Source organism: Pagrus pagrus, assembly GCF_965226575.1.
Source record: "Pagrus pagrus genome assembly, chromosome: 10".
Classification (NCBI taxonomy): domain Eukaryota; kingdom Metazoa; phylum Chordata; class Actinopteri; order Spariformes; family Sparidae; genus Pagrus; species Pagrus pagrus.
In genome coordinates, this window is record NC_140194.1 from 6,368,226 (window position 1) to 6,393,503 (window position 25,278).

The window sequence follows — 25,278 nt, forward strand, 5'->3', positions numbered from 1 at the left end:
ATTGTGACATGCCGAAATCTTTTCGACGAGCTTTAATTTTGGAGGTAGAAGACCGTGAAATAGAAGAGATGGTGCCAGTGGTAGACAGTACAAGTGGCTTGTAGAATACCAAGGAAACCTTGAAGTTGTTTATTTCCCTCCAGTTCGTTCTCTGTGAATGATGCATTCATGTGAATAAAACATATTTGTGGTTGCCATAAAAGTGTGTTTTTATTTTGGTTTCTTTCTGTATTTCCATCAACTGTGGTCATCAAAACGGCTTCAAAGATTTCCATGACAAGACTTTGCTTTCATCCAACACAAATGGACAGTTCAAGAGAGTATGAAATGATAGCTTGGTTTTGAGGTTGTATTTCAGCTTCTATGAGCTAATTTATTGACTCTTTCATACTCATTTACTTTTCAAAAGTAAATATGTATCATGTCAACTTAAATTACCATAGGATCAGGCTACTGAATTGTCACGATCCTGACAAAACAGACAGAAAGAATGAGCTTTTACTTGGTCCAAGCAAGGTTTTTGTCACATGTAATTGTAATGTAATTGATATATTTTGAGGATTCCTACCTGTCCTGGGATACCTGGACATTTAGAGACTCGTTTTCCAGTAATGGAAACACCTGGAAATGGATTCAAAATTAAAAATGAGTAAATATCCCGCAAACAGTGGAATGGAAAAACTTCCTTTGTCATTTCAGCCACCATGTCAATTCACAGTCACCAAATGTGGAGACTTAAGACTAATTTTTCCAGAGCTGCAAGTGTAATTCTCAGAAAAGCTCAGCCGAAATGCTGTAGATGGTCGTATTGACATTCATACAGCCTATTAATGATCAAAAATACATTTTGTAGTGGTTACTCATGAGTTGTGGCCAACTTGATATTATAGTTAGAGGAAAACTTGAGTAAATCGGTCAATTTGCAGGGTACTGCAGCGGAAAAATCTGCTAAGTGAGCTAATAGAGAGCTGACGATAATGATTTTGACTAATTTTAAAAACCCCAGTTGAATTCATACAGGAGCAGCATATAACCAGAGTGACCACTAACTGCTGCTAGCTAGTTAGCTAGTTATTTATGCAGCTAACGGTCCAGACTTGGAGCTCAGGGCACTGGGGTTTTGGACCGGGCCAGGGGAGCTGGTTAGCATGTTAGCTTAAGCAGATATCTCCGCAACACAATATATATAGACATCATGACAAAACTTTTTTTTCTTCACATTCTGTTGATAATTTTAGTTATATATGTTTTAAACCAAAATCTATATATATTTCACCTTTAAATGAAATGGACCTTTCATACTTTCACAGTTAGCTCATATGGTTTTATTGGGGCAAAATAGTTGACTGAAATTGAACTTTTTAAAAAAAAAATTTGTCCAAGTTTGAAGTTTTTTATATTACTGATATGAGCCAGTGTTTGAGACTGGAATTTTAACTACCATAATCATGTAGCTGTTACACAGAGCACAAACAAGATGCTTGTTTGCTTAGGAGTGCTTTGTCAGCAAAAACACACAAAAAACAAACCAGTCATGATGGCATCTCATAAAAAATGGAGGTCAGCCGACCTTATTGTGCAGTTAGCAGTGATGAGTGTAGCATCACCTGGAATGAACCTGCATCATTAAAAAGAAGGAGAAAAATTTGGGTGTCCATACTTGTAACTGGTAAATTGTATGATTTGTGAGAAAGTGCTGCCCTGTAGTGTCAAGACAAACTCCTGGAAAGGGTCCTGGAAAAAAACTGTTTCTTAGAAAGAGTGGGAAGCCTGACTCTGTGCCCACTGCATGAGTCTGTTTTTCTGTCTGCAAAGACACGGAGAATGTTTTGGAGTGATGCTCTGCTAATGACGAATATCTCTGCAGTCAGCAATAAAACAGATAAGCGAGACACTCTGAGGCTGTGTGTTAGTTTGGGGAAGTTTCCCATGCTCGGTGTGATGTAATAGTGTATTTTGGAGTGTAGGAAAGAACCAGGCGACAAAATGAACTTGATAAAACAACATTCACGGACTTGGCTGCTTCCTCTTGTTTCCTTTCAGTCTGTTGTTGCTGTCTCTGACCCCCCTTTACACTGCCTCTTCATCCTGTCCATTCCCCTCACGGCTCTCTTACGTATTCCTCTTCTCCCACTCGACTTGTGTTTTTCGCCTTTCTCCTTGAGAAGCTGTGTTTAAGTCCATTTACTCCTCTTTAAAACGATACACTGAGCCGGGCTACAAATTGAGTGGGATAGACTGGTGGGTCCATCCCCTCTGAAATAATCTTGACATAACTGAGTTCAAATGTTGGCTCGGACACCCGTCTCCCCCCCCCACCCCAGCGAACCCTCCATTAAATCTTGGACTTGGAACAGGGAACAGACCCTGCTCGTAACGGCCTTTTTCTCTTCACTTTTACAACCCTGGGCTCCATCCAGGAGCTGGAGTGGTTACCATAGCGACGGGCCCTCTCTCAGGCTGCCCCTAAGATAACCTGCTGAAAACAGAAATGAATGATGGATGGAGAGATGAGATTGTTTGGAAGCAGAATGCATGTTTGGAGAGAAGGAGTGGAGTGATGGAGACCGAGCCGTGTATCTTTCTCTTCCTTCTCTCAGCAGCTCAGTAGTTGCTCTCCTCGCAGTGACGCCGGCTCCGCTGGCATCGAGTACCAACCTCTGCTCCCCCTCCAGGTTTCGACTTTGGCTGTGCATCTTCCCCCGGCGCAAAGTTTTTTTACAAGGCCGTAGGAGTTATCTCAGGATGTGTTGAGATGAGTGAACATGTTTGTTGGAGCAAAAACGTCCAAACAAGATGTGTCTCCAGGATCATAAATCAGCAATTGTTAATCTTGGGGAAACAAAGCTCCCCACAGCCGGGATTTATCGGCCTCGCGCCAATGGACAGATCACACCAGAGCAGCGGGCGTTGCGTTTTTATCAGTTTTTACTTTTTTATTTTACTATTTTATTTCTCACTTGCTGAATATTCTTATTCCTTCCATATTAATTAGTAACTTGCAATTTTTGGGCTATAGAAACTTCTCTGTCCCTTGATTGTGTTTCCTGTTGTCTCCTGAATCCTAGACTGTGGCTTTATTCTTAAATGATGACAAGCTGAAAAGAAGAGCTGTCTAATTCGTTTAATTCATCATACTTTTTTGCCTTGCATTAGCCTACTCTGTTAAGTACTCCTCTTCACAGCCCTATAACGCATTTACTTGCTTTTTACATAAATACCTAAATATGAGCAGTCTCAATAATATAATAGATGGTAAAATGAGTACTCTTGGAAGGAAGAAGACATTTACTCGCAGGAATATAAGGCATCTTTTAATGTTTCAATACAGATGGACACGTTCTATCCTAAAGCAGGATTTATAGCTCCAACTATACTTACTGTTTAGTGTTTATTTTACTGGATGATGTATTTCTTACACATCTGAAAAAGCAGGCGTCCAAGACTTCAATGTAGTGATTCATATTGAGCATCACTGAGGCCGATTTCATGAAACTGAAGTACAGCTTAACACAACAAAACTTGAGTGTGTTATGACTCAGATTTGAAGAATAACTACAACATCTCCTTTATTAAAAAAAACACAGGGAACTACAACTTATTCACTTAGAGACTAACTAACTTTCTGGCATGTAGAACAGTCTCTGTACAGCATTTTATCACGGTTTCTACACTGGCAGGGCCCTCGTGGAGGCACTTTATCAAGTCTTATCAACCAAAGGAGCGTTTATCACTTTTTTCTACACTGGCAGGGAACCACAGAGGGCACTTTATCAACTTTTCTTGCACACTGGGCCACCGTAGAAGCCACTTTATCATGTTGCTTTTACCATACGGCATCCAGCAGGGCACTGTTTTGCACCGGTTCTTAGGGCACCACCCATGTTTATTGGTGCTGCAGTGAAGCTGTACACAGATGTAGATTTATTATTTTTATTATTATACTTTTATTATTATACTAGGCCTATATAATTTTATTATTATTATACTATATAATTTTATTATATATACTATTATATATTATCAGGCTTGGGGAGTAACAGAATACATGTAATGGGATTACATAATTAGGATTTAAAAAATGGTAACTGTATTCAGTGATACATTAAGTAAAAAAAGGGGATTACAAACAGGATCAAACAGACAGGAACTTTAATATGTTACAACTCTTACTATATCTTTATTATTGTGATATTTCTGGGTCACTGACTACATTTGCTAACAAGTAATTTGTAGCTATCTTAATATGTGTAATTGGAGGTTACTTTAAAATGTAAATAACTAAATTTTATTATTAACATTTTAAGATAACCCTCCCCAGCCCTGTATATTATACTGTAACTTTAATTCCCCATGTATTATGAAAAAACAATACTTGAGCCAAGTAAAAGACTGTATACTGAACACTAAACCTTCTTAGTATATTATATGAATGCATTTGATTCTGTCTCCTGATTGGCTCTTGTGTCGGTCTCATTAATCCTGACCAGCCTTTATTTATCCAATCAACAAGCACGACACTTGGTGATTATGTCACCTGGAAACAGCGGCTCTTCCTCTGTGGTGTCTTCTGCAGTGAGCTTCAAAGATGTGAATCATAATAAATAAGAGCCGGCAGGGAACTCCTTGACTCTTTTTTTAAAAAAAGAAAAGAAAGTAGGAACTGAGAAGTTTTGTTGCGCAGAGTCGAGCTGAAGCTGCGTGGATGGATGGGAGGTACTCCTGCAGCTTCAGGGACCAGATGTGAGGGAGAGGAGGGGGGACAAACTCATCCAGACAGCGGCTGCTAAATGCTTCCTGGTCAAAGACTTTGCTAACAAACAACACACTGCTAAAGTTCACAGCTCCGACCTGCGACTGAATCTTCTCACTTTAGCGCGGAAGGTAAGGTGGAGACGAGCCGGACCGCCTGCATGCTTTAACGCTTTAATGGTTAATTCAAGTGCGCATTACGTCGCTGAACTGGAGGTGAACTTAAGACGTGATGACGTGAGGGGGGTAACTGCTTTTGACGGGCTCACGAGGTGCCTTCTGATCCCTCTGCTGCTCTCTTCGTGATGTTTGATTTTATGGTTTCACGTTTTTTAAAACTGGTCCAGCAGTTTAAATGTGGTGGGAGGTTTTTTTTTTTTTTCCCACAGTGTGCCTCAGCCGGCTGCTTACCAAAGATGGGGATGTGCTTCAATTAGGCTGCATGGCAGATAGGATAGGATGTGATCCTGTTGTAATAGGATACATTTGAAAAAACTGTCTTTTTATTTTCAAAAAAAGACACATTTAATTCTCTTTTTCTTCTCCATGTCTAACTGTATTAACTCTGTTGTAAGGTGCTGAGCTCATTATAGCCTCCTGCTGTATATTGAGGCTGCTAAATGTAGGAGGTATTTCTGTTTTTTTGCAAATTACACACTGCTGTTTTCTCACACTGGTCTTTTCAATTTTATTTTTTAATATATTTGATTTGTGACGCGATAGCCTTTTCGACTTAAAGGATAAGCTCACCCAAAAAATGAAAAAATTCAGCCATTATCTTGTCACACCCACGCTGATCTCAACTCGTGTGGAGCTTCACAGCAAAAACGGCGTCGCAGCGTTCATCAAAACAACTAAAGTAGATGGGGACTTGTTTTAAAATGTAAAAGAAAAATAAAACAACAAAAATGGCCTTCTGGTGTAAACCAGTGCCCTGGATGCCCCGAGATCTCTAATTTATTTTTAAAGACTTAATTTACATCCTTTCATAAGCTAAAATCTTCACAGTAGCTGCTTAGCTAGAAGGGTTAGCACGCAGCAAGTATGAAGTGATTGCACGAGCACGACCGCGTGTCAAGGGTGGAAATATTGTCTTCATAAATCAATGTGGGATCTCAGGGTTTCTGGAGACTTGGATTACTCCAGACGAGCTGTATGGAGCCATGTTGTGTTATGTTTTATGTTTTAAAGAGGTCATATAATGCTAATTTTCAGGTTCATGCTTTTATTTGTGGGGGTCCTAGTAGAACAGGTTTACATACTTTAATTTTCAAAAAACACATTATTTTTCTCATGTGGTGCATTGCTGCAGCGTCCCTTTTCACACAGCGTCTTGAACGCTCTGGGTTAGCTACAGAGTGAGACATCTTGCCTCTGTTCAATCTTTGGTAAGAGTTGCACATGCATTACTTAATGGGCAGAATGTAGCCAATCAGAGGCAGAGTAGGGCAGGTCATGCCGAGCAAGGTAGTGTGATCTAAAATAACATGGCTACAGAAGTAGCAACTGTATGTCTGCTGACTGACTAGATTAGAGTGTATATATTTCATAATAGATATATCAAAATATATATTTATATTACGCCTGTTACATAGTGATGCACATGAGTTACAGAAGTAAAGGCTTGACTCCAAACCAGGCGTTTCAGGCACTGCAGAGGACCAGTATTTCTGTGGGAGTAACTTCCTTTGGTGTGGACTTTCGGCTTGGCAAAACTTTTACATGCACAAAAATGTTTCATAAAACAATAAAGGAGAGGCAAAAGCCCAAAAAGTATCATATGACCTCTTTAAAACAACCTCAGTCCTCCTCCTCAGTTGTTTAGGAGAATGCTGCAACACTGTTTTGCTGTGAGGCTCCAGAAAAGGAACATCACGTGACTTTTCCTCAGTATCGGTGTGAAGAGATACTGACTGAGTTATAATTTTTGAGTGAAAATATCCTTTAATGGGAAGAGCGCATCATTCAAGGGACCACCTAACATTAATATGCATGGAAAAGAAGCTTGTGAAGATTGCAACAAAGTGATTTAGCTCACTGGGATCCACTTAATATCCTATAAATATTGAGTCAAAGGCAGCAAAATTAGACCTTTTGATCTATGACTCAAGAAACCTCATTGAAGGTGGCCCGCCTTTAAATCACTACTTGTGTACAGCTAATGAGATTTGAGGGGTGGCTTCCCCTTTTATTTTTATTCATAACTTCCAAGCTAGAAGTGATTTGATTTATGTAAAGGAGATATCATCAGTGTTTGGTGTGTGTGTGTGTGTGTGTGTGTGTGTGTGTGTGTGTGTGTGTGTCGTGATGTTAATATGGGTTGCAAGAAATCATGTCATGGATAACTAGGAGGCCATGCTTGTTTTATGAGCCGCAGTGACATAAAGATCAAATCTTCCTCGCAGATATTAAGTGTCTGAACCAGAGGCGTTTATAGGATGAGCACTGTGGTCTGTTTGAGCTGCAACACATTTTATTCGCACTGAATCACGTTATGAGCAAATCTCATTACAAGTTATTGAGATTCTGCTGTTTACTGTAAGCTGCAGGAAACTTAATAAGTGCAGTACCGCCTTTGTCAACACAACAAGGTTACTGGGAAGACTTCCATACGGAAAGATAATGAATATTAAGCTACGTTTGCAGCGAGTACACTAACCTGGTTGTCAATACCACGGGCACAGTACCTGACACCGCATCTCTCACCGCAGCTATTTCTCTTTCCTTATCGTGGAATGCTTTTTGGCAAATGGCGGATGGCAACGTTTGGAAAAATCCAGATTTATAATGTCTGCGTAAATATGCATCAGAGTAAGGATAACTTCAATTCGTGAGACGCATTCTTCCAATTTTGCTCTGACAAAATAGGTCAGAGATGGAAATGGCAGGTTGCAGCGTATTTATGTTCACACTTTGTGAGTTATAACACGCGAGAATGGTCCTTTGTTTTCAGAGACATGAGGGACTGAGAGAGGCTGTCCAGCTTGGGCCGAGGCCGACTCTGATTCCATGGGAGAACGACTGCTTGTTTGTTAGCGCCAGAGAGCTCTCATGTGATGAAAGGAAACTCAGATTTTGCTTTTCACTGAACAGAAGTGTAAGTGCTCTGTGTTTGATTTGCCTCCTCTTATCTTGTTATGGTTATAAATATGATTATGCCAGATGTGGCATGCAGTGCAAGGCCATGTCTGGAGCCATACATGGTTGATATCTCAGAGCATGTTTTCCTCCGGTCCAGCCGTACCAAGAGGTCAGCCCAGGAAAACAGGGACTCGGAGGTTTATGGATCCGCTGAACACCAGTGTCTGACACTGCATCCCACCACCTCTGCTTATATTCACACATTAACCTCTCAAGTGTCAGGCTCATATTAACTCACAGGGTGTTTGTGTGTATGTAGGGGGGAGAGACACGTGTTTCATCATGTTTTTTGAGTGTTTATGTTGCTTCACAAAGTGATCTCCTTGCCTCCTTTTGGTTTTTTACAGCAGAAAGTCTCCTTTTTCAGATTCTGGGGTTGTGCCCTGTACTACAAGCGCCAGGTCGCAGGCCAAGCCATTTTCTGGCTCCCATAATCCCAGTCTGCACGACACAGCCTTCCACTAAAGACACCGGAGAACATGTGACAGAAAAGCCTGGGTCTGTCTTTAAACAAGTCTCTGGCTAGACAGGCTGGATAAATGACAGCGCTATAGAGAGATAATGAGTTTTCACATTCAGAAAGAGTCCAGACATGGGGAGATCAACGGGATCGGACTGACTCAGCGCGTATGACTCAAGCATAGTGTTCTGAGGAGATAAAGACCCTTTTTCCTGACATTTCAGTGAGCTGTGAAGTGAACAAGAGGATTTGTTATTGGAGAGATGGATTGAGACAGATTTTAATAGGGTGAAAGAATTATGTGAAGAGAAAGGGAAGAGGAGCAAGACAGCTGAAGATCTACGACATGATTTCCAGTTTCAGCTGAGCTGTGGAGAAGTCTAAGGCCCTCCAACCATCAGAAAACCTGCATGTTTACTTGTGATGGCAGGTGTTTACTTAACAGTTGACAGATGTTTAGAGCAGGCATACTTTCGTGACAGAGAATCGACCATTACAATCTCTGCGGGGTTAACGTCGGTCAGTGTCTCTGCTGAATAATATCCCAAATACGAGCTGGAAAGTAGTCTAATGACATCCACTGAGGAGAATTTCATTTTCTTTTGTTTATTGTAGCTGTTATAAATTTAATCATGTTGTACATCTTTACACTCAGTCTTTTCTTCCTTTTTATGAGCCAGCTCTTATTGATTTTTATCACGTGTGATAAGAGTGAGAGGAGAGACGGAGTGAGAGATCAAAAAACATCAATTGAAGCAGTCTCACAAGGAAGGAAGCCCGGTTCTCCACAACTTTTACAACGGCAGATGTCCAGTATTGACTCATGTGTTACGTTGTTAACGACGTCACAGTTAGTTATGACAGTGAGCAGACATGCGATACCCCAGGACCCTTGAAGTATCTTACCTAAGTGGAATGCAGTCTGGTTCAATGTAATCAATTACACCTGTGCTTTTCCGGCTATGGATGCATCCAGATGTCCTGCGGCTCAGGGCATTTGTGAAGTCAGGGATGGACTTTTATTAAAAGTTACCACTGCCCTGTGACCCTGACAGCTGCATATAGGAGCTCATTTCACTGGTGTCTAGTTTACCTGAATAATACACTTCTTCACAGCAACAAATGCATTGAAGTTTGGTTAATCTGGTTTGGATGAATAAACAGTATCAATGATATTGGCTATCATGTGTCTCTGCATGGATACGATACATTGATTTACGTACTGAACGCACTTCCTAAAGCACTATTGTGGGAATAATCCGGTTTAATGTAATTTGAAATCAGTTTTTTTCAGATCTTTCATAAGTAGCTTCAACTGCTGTGGTTTCTTGGAGAGAGATCATGTTCATGGTCAGCCTAGCTGTCGTGACACTCATTAGTCATACTGATTACTACGTTCTTCTTCATCTGTTAAAAAAAAACCTCACCACACCCAAGGGATTTCCCCTGGCAAAGACTTACAGCAACTTGATATAGGATGTTTAGTCATCAGCTGTAACAGCTTACATGAACCAAGTGAAGGTTATATGTAGGTTAATATCAGTCTGTGAACAGTCTGTGGCAGAATCCAGTTTCATTCATGTGACATTGCTCTGAATAATTATTTTAGACTTGTCCATAACAAGAGTCGGTTTCTGGGGTTTATCAGCACCTTCATGCCTCTTTTGCTAGCCATCACGTCATGTCATTCTTTGTTGACCTCCGCTAAGATTTTGGCAAAACCAAGACAAGCGAAAACTATAAACATATCCTTGTTAAATTTTGCACTCTGAAAGAAATCACAGGCGCTGTTTCAGCTTGAAAACACAGGGAGGAGAATGTGACATTAACCCCTCGGCTCGTGTTGCTTCAGGTTTAATCAGGGTCCAGTTCTGTGAGCTGGTCAGCGGTTCAGGGCTGTGCCATGTAATGATGCAAGTGAAGAAAGGGGAGTGGACGAGCAGGGTGGAGAAAACGCAAGGGGGCTTCGTTGCCTTCCAGCTCTGACAATTATCTTTGCAATCAGTGCCGAACAAGAACCTTTTCATTTCAAGGATCCGCCCTGCCCGCACCACTCAGCTCAGCCCTATTCAGCTCGGGAAAATGAGGTGAACGTTGTCGTACCCAGCTGTGTCTTGGCTCGGCACTGGCTTAGCGCAATTAGAGAGCGAGAGACAAGATCAGGAAACACCCAAAGGCCGCGTTGTCACTGCTGTGTAACATGATGAAGTGAGTGTGGCTGGCAGTGGCCCTCGAGAAGGACTAAGGAGAGATTTCACGTAAACTTGAAGGATTTAGCAAAAACTTCTGCACTGAGTGAACTCAAAAAAAGCCCAGTTCAAAAAGTTTGTTGTCAGGGCAGGAGGCTGCATCCATCTCTAGTTTCACGAGGCCCAGCAGAAACAGAGTGCACACTGGCCAGAGACTGTTGTTGTATACCTGCGTCTGCGAGGAGGACAAAAGGTGTGTGGCAATGATTAGTGTGGTAATGAATTACTGTAGTGTTAAAGCTCTGCAGTAAATAGCGTGAGTGATACCATAGGTGGTGTTGTGTGTGTGTGTCTGTGTGTGTGTGTGTGTTCAGGGAGGTAGGGGTGTAGTGGGAGGGACTGAAGTGAGAGCATTCATTTTCTGGACTAATTCTCCACCATCTGGTTCAGCTCTTCTTGCTCACATGATCAGTGGGTAGAGGAGTTTGGTTACAATACAAACACACGCACACACACAGACACACACGCACACACACACACACACACATACTCTTAGAGGTCACATTAAATATTTCCTGTTTTTGTGTTTGTGTCATTTTCTAACCAACTTCGAGAGACAGAAAAGAGAAGAAAACATATTCCCTTTATTGTTGATATCTGTTCTTTTGTAGAAACAATAGTTGCCATTACTCCGTTCTCGACTAAAAAATCTCCTCCATCAATTTTTCACTACCATTACCCTTTTTGCTTTCAGTTATTTGAGGGACGTGGTTAACCTGCAAAACTGGTTTATGCAAAGTATTAAATAAAGACAGACGTATTCTGAATCCTTTTGATTTATCATGTCAAATATAGTCAACAGTATTTCTACCAACACTGGAGAAGCTTTACTCATAATAAATTTATTAAAGGTCCTCTCAATTGAACCTCATGTATCAGACCAATGTCTTTATTAACCCATGTTTCCGACTGTGGTACCACATAACGCATAGACCGTCTCTCATCACTCATCCTGTCTCCTTCCTCTCGTCTTCACAACAGTGCTGCACACAAACCTCAGTGATTAACAGCCTGCCATTAAAGTTATGATGGATACACATCCTGAGGTGGATTCAGAGGGAGCTCGGTCTTTCATTCAGTGTGTAATTGCTGAACTCATTTATAAAAATTGGGTCACAAAGCTGTTACTGATGTTGCGTAAGGATCACCGCTGCCAAAGACGTGAAGCAAATGTGTGCGCGAGATGAATGAGGAGAGAAGATTACTGAGCTGGCTCTCTCTTTGTCTTGTGGCTCAGAAACATTCCTAGTTTATGATGCAGACGGTGCTACCTGAGGATATATTGACAGAAACATGACAGCGGATTCCCGAGAATGTGTGTATGTGCACGCTACTGTGTGTCTGTGTCCTGTTAGACTGTTCACTTCACCTGTTGTGAGCGCTCCAGTGACAGGTGACTCCAACAGATTCACCACTCCAAATTGTTTGGATTTTTTAAAAATTCAGACGATTAGCTATTTCACTAATTAGCTATCTTTGTGAGTTGGTTGAAAACTCTGTCTCCAGCTGACTTTTTGAGTGTTTCCAGTGGACTGGTTATAAAACATCTTAATTAAAAGGTTGAGATGAAAGCTGCATGTCCCAGACAGAAAAACCTAACACCCCCCAGTCCATGAGCCATGTAACTTAACTTATGTAATTACCACAATTTTTCTCAGCAAACTTTATTTTGAAAGTCTAACCGGACGTTGCATTTATTATTGACTGATAAGAGCATGCGGTTTTCACATGTAGGCAAGGCAAAACGTGACAACGACATGACAGCTACGGCGGGCCAGCAGGTCTATTACACACTTAGGCGTAGTACTGCCTGTCTAAGTTGACAAGTTCACATCTCCTCTGAGGTTTGCTGTGTGGAAAATGTGATGAACCGCTAACTGAAGTAGAAGTCGATGAGACAAGCTGAAAAGAAAGTGGATATCGAGCGATTCATTGCCGAGTAATTTTCCAAATGCCGATTGATTTTAAATAACTGGCAAAGGATTCTAGGATGGAAATGCCTCTCGGTGCATAGGCTCGTGTTCTGGCGCACGTTCATATCTGTTTCTAATATCATGGACATATGGATCTCTGAGTTTCATTTAGATTTCAGGGTATGTTATTCTAAGGAGAGACCCGGCTTGAAAATACATGCCAAATACAGGGATTTTATTGAGTTACTTCTTGTGTGAATAGACTGCAGGGGCTGACATTGATATCAGATATTGGTCATAGCAGAGGCAACTGTATCAGATCTCTTTGGGCTTTAAGGCTTGACAGACATTAAGTACATGGAGGTCTGCGTCCCAGTCGTATTTTATATAATCTCTATCCACTATCGAATCTGCTTGTTCAAGTCAAATCCGTGCGAATCCTTTATTAATCCCACAAAATTTTATTTAGCTTTAAATGAATAGTTCAATATTTTGTGAAATAAGATCGTTTTCTTGCCAAGACTTAGATGAGAGGACTGATAACACTCTCATGTGTATCCCTCCCTTACATATAAAGCTTGAACTTGCAGCCAGTTAGCTTGTCTTAACATAAAGACTGGAAAACAAGGGGAAAATGGCTAGCCTGACTCTGTTCAGATCTCAGTCTGACTAATTAGCATGTTATCTTGTTTGTTTAAACATAAAAACATGTAAGAAGTTGTGGTTAACAGGGTTTGTGTTCTGCGCTCGCCTGTTTCTTGGCCAGGTGCAGTAGCTTTTCCGCAACTCACAGTGATCACAGGGCTCCAGGAGGGTACCGTGCCCGGCCAAGACTTAGTCCTGCACATAACCCTTTAGAGAAACCACAACCTACATGCATTTCATTTTTAAACTTTGGTTTTTGCAAAAATTAATCAAACAAGACAAATGACTTAATCATTGAACCTCAGACTTGGATGGATCTTTGGATGGACTCTTTCTACAAAAATGTCCTCACACTCTTGCAGCCACAGTTTTGGACCTAGAAAGCTAAAATTTGTGTATGTGTGTGTTTGTGTTCATATTATTCAGCTTTTTTTTTTTTTTGAACCCTCAGACAGAGCCAGGCTAGCTGTTTTCCTCTTGTTGTTGATCTTCTCATCTAACTCTCGGCAAGAAAGCCACAATAATTATCATTAGTGTTCAGTTTGAAGGCCAAAAATAACTAGAGTTTTCCCAGATAGATTACATATTTTCTATTTTTGTGATCTATCTAAAATGTTTGGTGCCATGCTCTTCTGTAAAAACAATGAAAAGGTAACTTTGTTGGACACAGAGCTTAAATATCTGAAATGTAACCAGCTATCACAGCCCAACCCTGTGTACCTCAGTATAATAAGGTGTAATTTGAGCGTTTGAGGCAGCTGAACACAACTCCTACCACGGACTCTGAAGAGTATACCAGACATGAGAGTGGGCTTGTTGGCCTTGTTCACATTTTGTGATTGAACTGAGAGCAGCTCAGGTAATACGAACAGTTTAGTGGTCAGAAAAAGTAACATTTGATATTCGGGCAGCTTTCTCGATTATTCATATTTAACCCCGTCCGGATGCTCTCTGTAAAAGGCTAGCAGGATTGCATCATTTTAGTATTGAGAGTGTCTGTGTGAACAGTAGTTTTGGCCAATATTTGTAATAGAGGCACTCAAATCCATGTATTATTGTATGATATGTGATCCAGGTCATTACGGGACCGGGGGCCTCCGCTCTCAGACATACACCCCAGACCTATGAAGTCACTGCTTGTGCTGAGTGAATGTATTTTGATTAGACATCAGATCTCGGTCATTACTGATCCATCTCTGTATTAGTTCTATATATCATTTCATCTCTCTCTGCCGTGATTGCTTCCACATGTCAGGCCCCGGGCTGCACAGGCCTGTGACCACACAGGGCTGTAGTATCTGTGGGTGTGTGTGTGTGTGTGTGTGGGGGGGGGGGGGTTTAAGAGCCTTTATAATAGGGTTTAGACTCTCATGGACTCCCCCTGGATGCATCAGTGGAGGCGACACAGAAGCCTGCTGATGAAGAGGTGGGTTGATGGCTGGGCAGTGGGCTAATGTGAGGGTTGTTAGAGGAGGTAGGGGAGATTGAGGAAAGATTTGGGCAGACACATCCTTGGGCGCGCTCGGTACTGATGAAAGGAATTTGGATCACGGATGCTTCCAGATAGATTACCACATGTATACGTAAACATGGACTACATACACACTAGAGGTATTGTGCGTGTGTATGTTTCCAGTTAGCAGCGTATATATTTGTGCTAAGCCCCTGGGAGAGGTGGATTACCCTGTCATTAGGGTGTGTTGGATGGCGATGTGTTGTTCATGTCAATTCAGCAAAGCCCTTCACCTTCCTCCTCAAAGGCAGGATATGTTTCATACATCCATACTAAGCACAGGGGAGCCTCGGTTGTCAGTTCCACCTCAGGTGAAGTGTACATCTGCCCAAATGATCTGTGGCGGAAAAAACACGGGGGAGATGAGGAAAACAGCTGCAGGCGTCCGTGAACACACGAAAAACAGTCTCACCACCATTTTTTCCACTAAATACGGCCTTCAGCGTGATCAAATGACAGACAGATTGTTTGGCAATTTATTTGGCTCGTCCTCCTGGCTAGCTGTCCTGTTGGTGGTGGGAAGCCAGAGGCGTCAGTGGTGAAGGAGACCCCAAACTTAAGACAAGGAGGAGAAGAGGAGGCCTGCAAGGAAGATCAATTTGAATCGCTGTGTTTTGATTTGTGGCATCCTATTTGAGGATAGGGGAGCATTGTTTTTTTCCAGTAAAGTTGCCGACTGTTCCCTGAGCAAGTTGAACATTTCTCTTTTCTTTTTTTCAATCGTTTATATGCAGTTGTGTGAAGATTGATGGCAGGTGTCCGAGAGGTGAAAAGAACCGTGGCATACCCAAGCAATCACCAACAATCAGCGCTTAATCATTTTTTCTCTCAAAATTCAGAACATTCGTTGGCACGGCTTGTTTGTTTTGCCTGTTACGATTCTGTCAGGTTAACTCTGAGAATATCGTATATTTTTTTGATTGCAGTCCTGAAGAAATTGCTTTCCGAAAAAAAACTTTCCGCTCAGTGAACAGCTCCATTCTCAGATAACAATGCTCAGCAATTACCCAGCCAGCCCGAGACAAGCGTGTGAACACCGTCACCCAAACTGACTGAAGGAGGCTAAAGATATTTGGTTTCTTGAGTGTGAATAAAAACCAAAGCTTGAAGACTGTATCTCTCTGCTGCCACAGTTCATGGTAACCTGAGAATGATGTTCACAAACCATTGATAAGAAACAAGTGTTACACGGGCTTTGGCAGCAGTTTTTTTGGCTCGCGTGTCACTGTTCTGCATTGGCATGGTGCTGGAGAGCAGCAGTGCAGCCTCATGTGCCAGCCAGTGTTTATGCTGAGCACAATCTGTTCTGTCTGTTCCAGAGATACATCCCGATGTTTGATCGGAGAAAGTTACATTGTGTAGTACATGGACCCTGAAAAAGTAGGCCCATGGGTCTTCGAAAATAACAGCTTTCCACTACTACACACTCAGCACAGCCAGCCCACCTTGATTTAAACCATGTGCATGAAACAAGATAATGCTTTTTGAGAACGCCGTCTTTAAAGAATAGTGTTTGCACTGTGGCGTGTGCAGCTGTCTTGTCATTATGAATTTAGATCCAATCAGTGTGGCTCGAGGGGTCTGACTGGAAAGCTCTCATTTTCTTGCCTCTATGAATATTTAGATGGCAAGGTCTCAGTGGTTGTAAACAGACAGGGTACTGTTTGTTTCAGTGCACAATCAGATAAAGGTTACACATGATTGTGTTTACAAAACACACTACACTTTAGGAGCAGTTAACCATTCACCTGTGACACTTTCCATTCACCTCACACATCATCAGTGAAACTCCTCAGCAAGAAGTCCGTCAGATGTTTCTTGGGTCCTCGTTTCCACCTGTTAATGATCTATTTTATGTGTCTCTCAGACAAAAGTCAGTTCTGGGTATTGGCACGGAGGAGGATGTTTTACCCTAACACTTGTTTACGAGCATTCATTCACCCTTTGTGCTCTTTTGGACTTTTGGATGCTTGCTGTGGCTTTTCCTGTGTACATATTGCATAGCTTGTATAAGTGTTTCAACTACTGTACTGTAATTGCCCACAATGTCTTCCATATGTGGTTGCTGTATTCTACCAGAATAAGTAGTGGCTTTCTTCTCGAGGAGATGTCCTCGAGTCCCCTTATGAACATGAACATCATGTGACGGGGGAAGTGTCCCCAGTTTACAGAGGGGACCCCTCTTCTTCAAAATGAATTGCCACATATCAGAAAAGTGAAAGCGGATGATGTTTGGAAGAAATGATTTGTTTACAGTTCTCAGTTGTTGGGAGGGTCTGTAAAGACCTACCAGTACTCACCCTGACTTTTTAACCTTGGTCCTTAATTTGCTTTATGACCAAAGCAACACTGCAAATATTTACTTGTTTCAACTTAAAAACACACGTTCAACTACTGACTTAAATATTTTAGTTAACTTAACTCAGGTTGAAAAATTAGTCTTCTTTGGAGTCTTTTTTTGTGAAGCCATTGTCAACCGAACTCAAGAAAGCATTTTCAGTAACCTGAGGATATTAAGTTGAATCAGTGAGTGCTCAGCCACACGAACATCTCAGAGACATTTGATTTCCTTTCAGATTTCCTCAGTTTGAAGAGTCAATTCTTTGTTTCACACAAAGACCAGCTGCAGCTGCTCCTTAGCATCGTACAAAGACAAAGTATGACACTGCTCCCAGTGAACATTTTAAAAAGTAGAGACTGAATCCAATACTAACCTTCATCATGGTTTGCATTGTGTTTATTATTGTTAACAACAGTCTACCATGACATTTCTAGAAATGTATTAAAGAGTTTCCATCATATGTTTTCTTCAAACTATGAAAAAGAAGGTTCTCAAACGATACGTGCTGATCATGTTTCTGTCTGAGCTTATTTTCATGAGTTGATCTGTACAGTGTATTCATTGAACTTGTCAAAAGACATCCTATATATAATTTCAGAAGTGGTCTGAAAATAAAAACTAGAAAATTTAAGTTTAATCAACTTGAAATACACGTCACTTAATAACTTGTGCATTTACATTAAAGGTCCAATTTGTAAGAATCCCAATTTGTAAAGGATAATGCTTTTGGATGGCAACCGACCGGTTGTGCCAGTATTTGGTGAGTTGGGAATGAGACTCAAAAAACAACTTTCTTACAAATTGGACCTTTGTGTTGAAGGTGCAATATTTGAGAATTTTGGTTGAAAATGCTGCAGTGCAGGTGTTGCAGTGTTTAGCATGCTAACCAGCTAGCCCTTGCAGGTCCGGGTTCAAAGCTCCTGTGCTAAACACCAACACTTACCTGGGGCTCCAGAATCCCAGCTCGGTCCACTAGCTGCCTGCTAACTGTGGTAACTAGCTAACAGCAGCGGTTACTCTGGTGATATGCTGCCCTCTGTGAATCCAACAAGTGGCCGATCCTTTCATATTGCACTTCTTATTCCACCGTATTCTGGTATAAATGTTGTGCTGCATGTTCTGCCAGTGTTGAATCCAGTGTGTTGAAATCCCCTTTGAAAAAAACAGCGTGCTAAGTCCACTTTTCGTCAAGTCTTGTCACTTCATCACTCAGACGAGATTCAGCGAAAGTTTGGAATTTTCATTTCAGAGTTTGAACTGAGATTTTCTTCTTGTTTATAGCTCTTTGTGTCAAACCGAAGCACAGATAAATCACAGGTTGTCAATGTCTAGCTGGGCCGAGTTCAGTTGGAATTAAGATGTGGGTGCCTTGCTGTTTCTGTAATATGAGTCATTGTCAGCATTTCCACTAATGCATCACTCTATGCTGGAGGCTAGGAGGAAGGCATACTTCGTTCTACGACCCACGGCTGATTCAAAAGAGCGTGCATGCTCTCACAAGAAACCGAGTGAGCTGCACATAAGTTCAGCAGCAGCTTCAATGCTCTCTGTGCGCTGTCAAGCCTGTGCAGACAGCTGGATTGATATTATTGTCTATCGTTTCCTTGCAAGTCTCCAAAATCGACAAATCCTGCTTTTATTTAGTAACGCTTTCTTTTACCAAATTTCGACTGTTCATAACGAGCTGTAAACCCCTCGCATCTGCTATCTTATGTTTTTATTGCTCTACTGAATGTGTTTTTGTCTTGAAATAATGCATTAATAAATGAAAACAGTGTGTGGAGCCCTGCTTCAGAACAAATCTCCCTCCTCCAATTGATATAGCGGGCACGGAGTCAGAGGAAAACAGTGAGAGTCATCAGTTTGAGCCACTGTGTTTTCATTGGCTCCCTCACGCTGAGTGGAGCTCTTTGATTGACGCGGCGTGGTTGCCATTGCTTTATGCATCACTCCAAGTCATTCAGATATTTGGCTTTTATATCGATAAACATGGAAATCATTTTTATTCCATTAGCTGTTTCTGTGAATTTAGCCCGTCCACACATGGGCCCTTTTTGTGACTTAACAGGGATTCTGTTCTGCTCTGTTTTGCATATTGTTTTGTTAGCGCTGCGAGGAATTGGCCGGGCTATTCTGTTGTCATTCTTCTGATTTATTAGTATTATTTTGCATTGTTGCATTGTTTATCTCGCAAGAGAATATTAAGTGTCTTCATTGAACTTTTGAAGTGTGTCCAAGAGTCACTTGTACTGAAGCAATCCTACTGTTTCATGGTCAGCTTTCTCATGGAGTGGGGAGGGACGTTGGGTTTGGGGGGTGTTGCCTCGTGGGGATCTTCTAAACGATGAATTATTGGTAATTTCCTTGTTGCCCTCCTGTTGTGTGTATTTGTCTTAATCCAGATGTTTGTCTGTTGTCTTTTTTTAAGATCAAACTCAATAAGTGCTTTAATGAGCCAGTGGTGTGATGGTGTAATTATTTCACTGTGTGTGTAACAAATGATTGTTTCTTTCTGCTCTTGTCCCTGATAGGAGAGTGTGTCCAGACAGCAGTGATACCACTCATACACAAACTCAAACAGTAAGTGTAGAATATTTTATGCATGTAGTGATGAAGGTATATATATATATATATATATATATATATATTGCATGTTTACCCTCTGTTTTTATTCTTACTGCTGTTTGTGATGTGTGTTTATGTAATTGCTATTGCTTTGCATATTTTAAAGGAGTCATATTATGGAAATTTCCAGGTTCATAACTTTATTTTGGGCTCCTACTAAAATAGATTTTCATGCTTTAGTGCTCAAAAAACACATCGGTTTTACCTGCCCAGTGCTGCAGCACTGTATTTGCTCACTCTGTTTTAGCTCCTGTCTCTTTAAGGCCACTCCTCTCTGATTGGTGAGCTCAAACACTCCTGAGCCAGAACTGCTATCAACAACAACAACAGAGCAGCTTTGCTAAATCAATTCGTAGGTGCCAAACTAGTCGGGAGGCATAAAAAGCAAGACTGTCGACAAGGTGTTTCAGGAGCGGTGTTTTCTGTGGCAGAGAGGAGCTTCTGTTGCTGCGGACTTTAACGGGAAAATACTTGATATTTTTCCACTAATACCAGCCAAATTCAGCAAATCACAGTTTAAACTAGCCTTCAGCTAACAACAAAATGATGTGTTAAAGAAACTTTGAGTATCAAATAATCACCTCCTCTAAGAAACGTTTTGTGGACGTTCGATTGGCATGAGTTTGAGTAGATAATGACTGAATTTACATTTTTGGATCGACTCTTCTTTATCAAACGGTGGATACATCTTGAGAGTGCTCAAGGTGAGTGGGGAATATATTTATTGGGTGGAAACTGACGTTAGTTTTCTTGGAAAGATGAATTTTCAGCGTGTGAAGGAGAGCACCGTGCTGAGAGACTTCTATCTGACCGTGCCACTGGAAGACTGTCAAAGCGCTATTATGAATCTTGCTCTTCTTACTCGTTCATGCTCATAATTTTGGTTAAGGAATGCGAGCTCACTTGGGCTCATCGAAGGTCACTATCAAATTCATGTTGCTCAGAGTGTGCCTCAGAGATTTTGGTGAAGCTCTTCTTGGATTTTAGCAGCAGGCGGCTTCACACACCTCCAGCACAGCCCCACAGCTCTCCTGGGTGCTCTATACAGTAGAAACTGGGAAGCTGAGGAGCCAACAGAGGAGAGCAGTGCACAGCTGTGGTGGTCTGTCATGCCAGGCCCGGCCACTAGGGGGCAGTAGTATAGTAATAGTGGGGAAATTGTTTAGATGGCACAGACTGATGATCAGGTACTTACAGGTAATGTTATCTGTTTTTTAGCTGGTATGCATGTGTGCACACTGATGACATGTTGATGCTGTGTCGCTGTAATTGGCAAGTATTTGAAAACAATCATCGATATGCCGTCTTGAGTAATTGATCCCTTGTTGTACTTGAGCCTCAAATCCGATTTTATGATTAGCCCTCAAAGAGCTGTTTGTATGCTAATCAACCTGAATCTCTAAATTGCTGCCAGGTAGGATGTGCCCCTCTTCTCCTGCGAATAACAGATAGCCTGCAGATTGCAGGTAAATACATAATTGATGAAATTAACGTGGAGGAAATCCACAGAATATGAACACCAGGTTTCAGACCAGTTTCTGGATCCGCTTCACTTCGGGCCTCAGGGTCTCTCTCACACAGAACGCAGTATTCACAACAGTTCCCAGCTGAATATAAAGCGTCTTAAGAAAATATTTTCCTAAACAAAATTCCAGTCATGTCTTCAGGAAATAACCTGAAATGAAGCTTTTCCCTCAAATGAAGTTTGAAGCATTTTGTAATTCATTGAAATCTGTTATTCATTGGAGACATGTCTAATGGAAAGCACTCCTTCAGTGGTGAGTTATATCAGTGAGCTGTTTCATTGAGCAGAATGAAGCTCTGAGACATGACAAATCCTAACTGCACTTTAATTCTTCCATTATTTGGTTATTTTAACCATAATTTCAGGTCATATTACATTGAAAATATATGCTTTCCTTTGGCAAAACATTTAACAACACAAGATTATCCTCCTTCTCAACATCGGAGGCAAAAATAGTCCAAACTTTTCTCTCAAGATATTTTAACAACCATACTACAGACACCAACAACAGTAATGGGTTAGATTGCCATTAAGCTTTGACAAACCTGAACTTTGACTCTGATACCGTTGCAACATTTCAGTTTTCCAGTGTTTTCACTCATAAGTACAAAGCTTATTTAAGATATATTAGTAAAACTTCAACAAAGCCTCCACTGAAGCACTGCAAGAATAACAACCCTTGTCCAGTCTGTGTGTTTGCGCTCTGCTTCTGTGTGTTGAGCTTCTGTCAGACCCGTGCACAGTGATAATCGTGTTAATGATAGCACTGCCAGACAGGAGGCCGAGCTGTGACTGCTGTGGTGTGGTCTTTAAAAGGGCCACTGTATTTTAGTTTCACCTCTCTTTCTCGATGGATCATTACCCCAATGTGTGCAGTGATTTATGAGCTCCGTTACGAATGCTGGGAGCAGTTCCTGTCTGGGGGCTGACATCCACCCACTGATTGCCACTATTTGTCTATGTGCATGTGGGTTTTTTTGTGTGTTACATGTGTGTGTGGACATGACAAAATGCGAGCTGTGGTTTGTTAAAGCCAATATGAGTGTGTCTCTTTCAGTCTGTCTGAGGGTAGGTGATTGTTTTCCTGTCTGCATGTGTCCCCCCAGCTCTAGGGTTTCCCTCCTGGTAACTGGATACAGTAATGTTTTACTCTGCTGGGTGCTGATTGTATTTAAAACAGAGCATTGTGAACTCTAAGACCAAAAGGCTTTGAGTGCATCACTGAAATGCCACTTTACTGAGCTACTAATGGGCCTGAAGTACGGCTGAGCAAAGACCTGCTAAGAGCAGCACCTCAATGTTTTCTTGGATTTGTCTTGCTAATGTGCAAAGCTTTGTGTCTTTTGTGTGGAGATTAACTTCATCCTGCTTATCTTGGGCGAGGTTGAGTGTGTCGTTGTTCGGACAGGTCTGTGTTGTACTCTAGCCATGAGGAATCTCTGCCAGCGTCAGCTCACATCAACCACTGACATGCTCCCACAGAGGCCTGTAGCTGATGCATATCTCTCTGCGTGTGCTTGTGTGTGCATGTGTTTTTTAATGTTGTAGTGCCACACCATGCGGTTTTAGCATCGACACCGCACTGAGCACATGCCTGATCGTCACATCACAGGACGTGCAGTGTCAAACGAGGCAATTTAACTCAGCCACACATGTGTGTCTACTGTTTTCACAGCATTCAAGCAATACATGTCAATGTGGCAGTTGCAAGGACAGCTGGATCGTCTCTGTCTGCATCAGATTCACAAATAAGAGCAACACAGCACAAAATGTGCCTTTATTTAGTCAATCAGTCAATATGGCCAGTTAACACTCCTCTTCCCCGCTGACAGCGTGCCCAGTGGTAGACACAATTGTATAGCGATAGCAATGTTTATAGGGAACCAATGGAAACGCAGATGGTTTCATTACTCTGTATCCATTACACTGTGCAATCAACATTTACTTCATATCATACTTCATAATGATACGTTGAAGCATAAAGCTTGTCTATTGCCAGTTTAAGATTGCAGCACTTGATAAATACTCACAATGTTTGTGAGTCTGCCACTCAATGGTTGTAACCATGGTGACTTCCGCCTACTTTAAAAATGGCATGCATAGCCTCTGATCAATCCTGTCATGCAGCTATATATATTGCAGAAACCCAAAATATCACAATGTCATTTTTTTCCATAGTGTTTAAGAGAGCCCAGCCAATGTTCAGATATTGGGACCGATGTCGATACCGATATTAGGGGGTAAGAAGTTCAGATACTGATATATCAGCTGAAATTCACACATTTTTTGCAGTGATCCCTCAAAAGTGGTCATCAGACACTTTTATGACAAAAATATGTAATGTATGCAGGATATTTCTCAGTTCCTGTAAAGTTTACTGTCTGAAATGACATGTGTGCACTGACCCAGTAACCTTTAATAAATCACCCCAAGCATCATTTTCTGCACTGTGTTCTTTAAAACCAAAAAGTGTTCATAATGGTCGATATCGACAACATAAACACGTCTATACCACTGTATGTGTGATAAGCCAACATCGGCCGAGCGATATATCTGTCAGGCTCTGGTGTTTATAGCAATATGAGTCTTCGCTGGGTAAGCTTGCGTGTGTGGATGCTTTAATTGTAAATAATTTGCATTGGTTTCTTGGAAAAATGCATTCCAGGGATTCATTTTGTGGGATGTTGTGCGCTGCATGCCGTTCTAGGTTAGCGTGAGCAGCAATTTGCATGCTTTCACAGGAGATAGCAGGTGTTCAGCGAGCTTGCATCAAATTGTTTTAGCATAGTAATATTTGCGTGTGCCTGCTGTCTCTTGTCTCTCTCTGGCTCTCTCTCTCTTTGTGTGTGTGTGTGTGTGTGTGTGTGTGTATGCGTGCGTCTGGGTGGACCACCCAAAGCCTTTGAGGTCATAACAATAACAGGTCGACTTCCTTTCAGTGATATGGCAGCGGTTCCAGCAGAGGGGCTGTAGACGGGATATACGCTATCAGTCCGCATCGCAGCGACTGTTTAGTAGCCTGTCACGGCCGTAGAGGGTTATTTCCCCTCCCAGTGCCTGTATCTACATTCACTGAATCCCAAGTATACAGTCTCAGGCCTATATTTAGTATGAGAAGTCTGGTGTTCTTGAAAAGCACCAACATAGCGCGTAGCTGTTAATCCATCCTCCAGCAGATGTTCAAACTTGATGCTGCACTTAGTCTTTTTTTTTTTCTAAAGCCTCTCTTGCAAAATGTGGTGTTTTGAAAAATATTCTCTTCGACTGTTTCTCCACTTTTTTTTTTGCGACTTAACTTCTGTGTAAACAAATTCCTCTGGTCAGACAGCATTTTCATTTTTGTGACGCTTTATTTTGCGATTCTTTCTCCTCCTGGTGAGCGAAAATACACTGTGGTAATTAATATGATAATATGTGTGGTGGCATAATTTTTTCCAGGCATCACTGCGAGCCATGTTAAATTGAGGTCTGAGTGAGGTTTCAGCTGGAAACACTGAGGAGAGGCCTAGTACAGTATGTCTCTGTCAGTGCTTGGCCAGTTAAAAGGGGGAAATAATATTTGTTTTTTGGAGAGAAGAGCTCTTCACCCACAGCAAGAACTATTCTTGTTTGCTCAGATAGCTGCGACAGTTTACCTCTGTTCACTTTTCTGCGATGTTTGCTGTCTCGGTTCATTCTTAGCTCCGAGACAATCCTGCCTTGTCTCCCTTTATCCATGAAGATGGAAAAAAAAACAACCCACCATGCTAACACTCATCATATGGGAACCACAGGAACTATAGTGTTGCTTCAACTTGATGATTTATTGCCCTGTGCAGTTTAGCCTCAGGAATCAAGTGCGCTAATGCGCTTGATCAAAAGGGAATTCCTCTGCTGAGCTTCTTATGCTTTGAAACTTTGTTTTCAGATTACTCCTCAAATTGCTTTCTTCACACCCCAACCCTTATAGGCTCTTTATGTGCAAGGGGCTGATTTATGGTGTTAAATGACAGTATTGCTCTCATCTGTGGTTAAACTGGGTGCAATATGCCACTCAGATGCCCATGGCCGCCAGTCCCCCAGTCTGTCTAGACGGGGTAAACACCAGGCTTTATAGACCTGCCGACTGACAATC

At 41.6% G+C, this 25,278-nt stretch overlaps 1 protein-coding gene across 1 annotated transcript in view; it reads left to right on the forward strand.

The window, feature by feature from the left end:
* The first annotated feature begins 4,693 nt into the window (after nt 1-4,693).
* Nucleotides 4,694-25,278, forward strand: part of znf469 (zinc finger protein 469) — a 192,550-nt gene continuing 171,965 nt past the window's right edge. The window contains exons 1-2 of the mRNA XM_084365345.1: nt 4,694-4,884; nt 19,546-19,594. The gene's annotated coding sequence lies outside the window, so the exon portion shown is untranslated. The remainder of the gene's footprint in view (nt 4,885-19,545; nt 19,595-25,278) is intronic.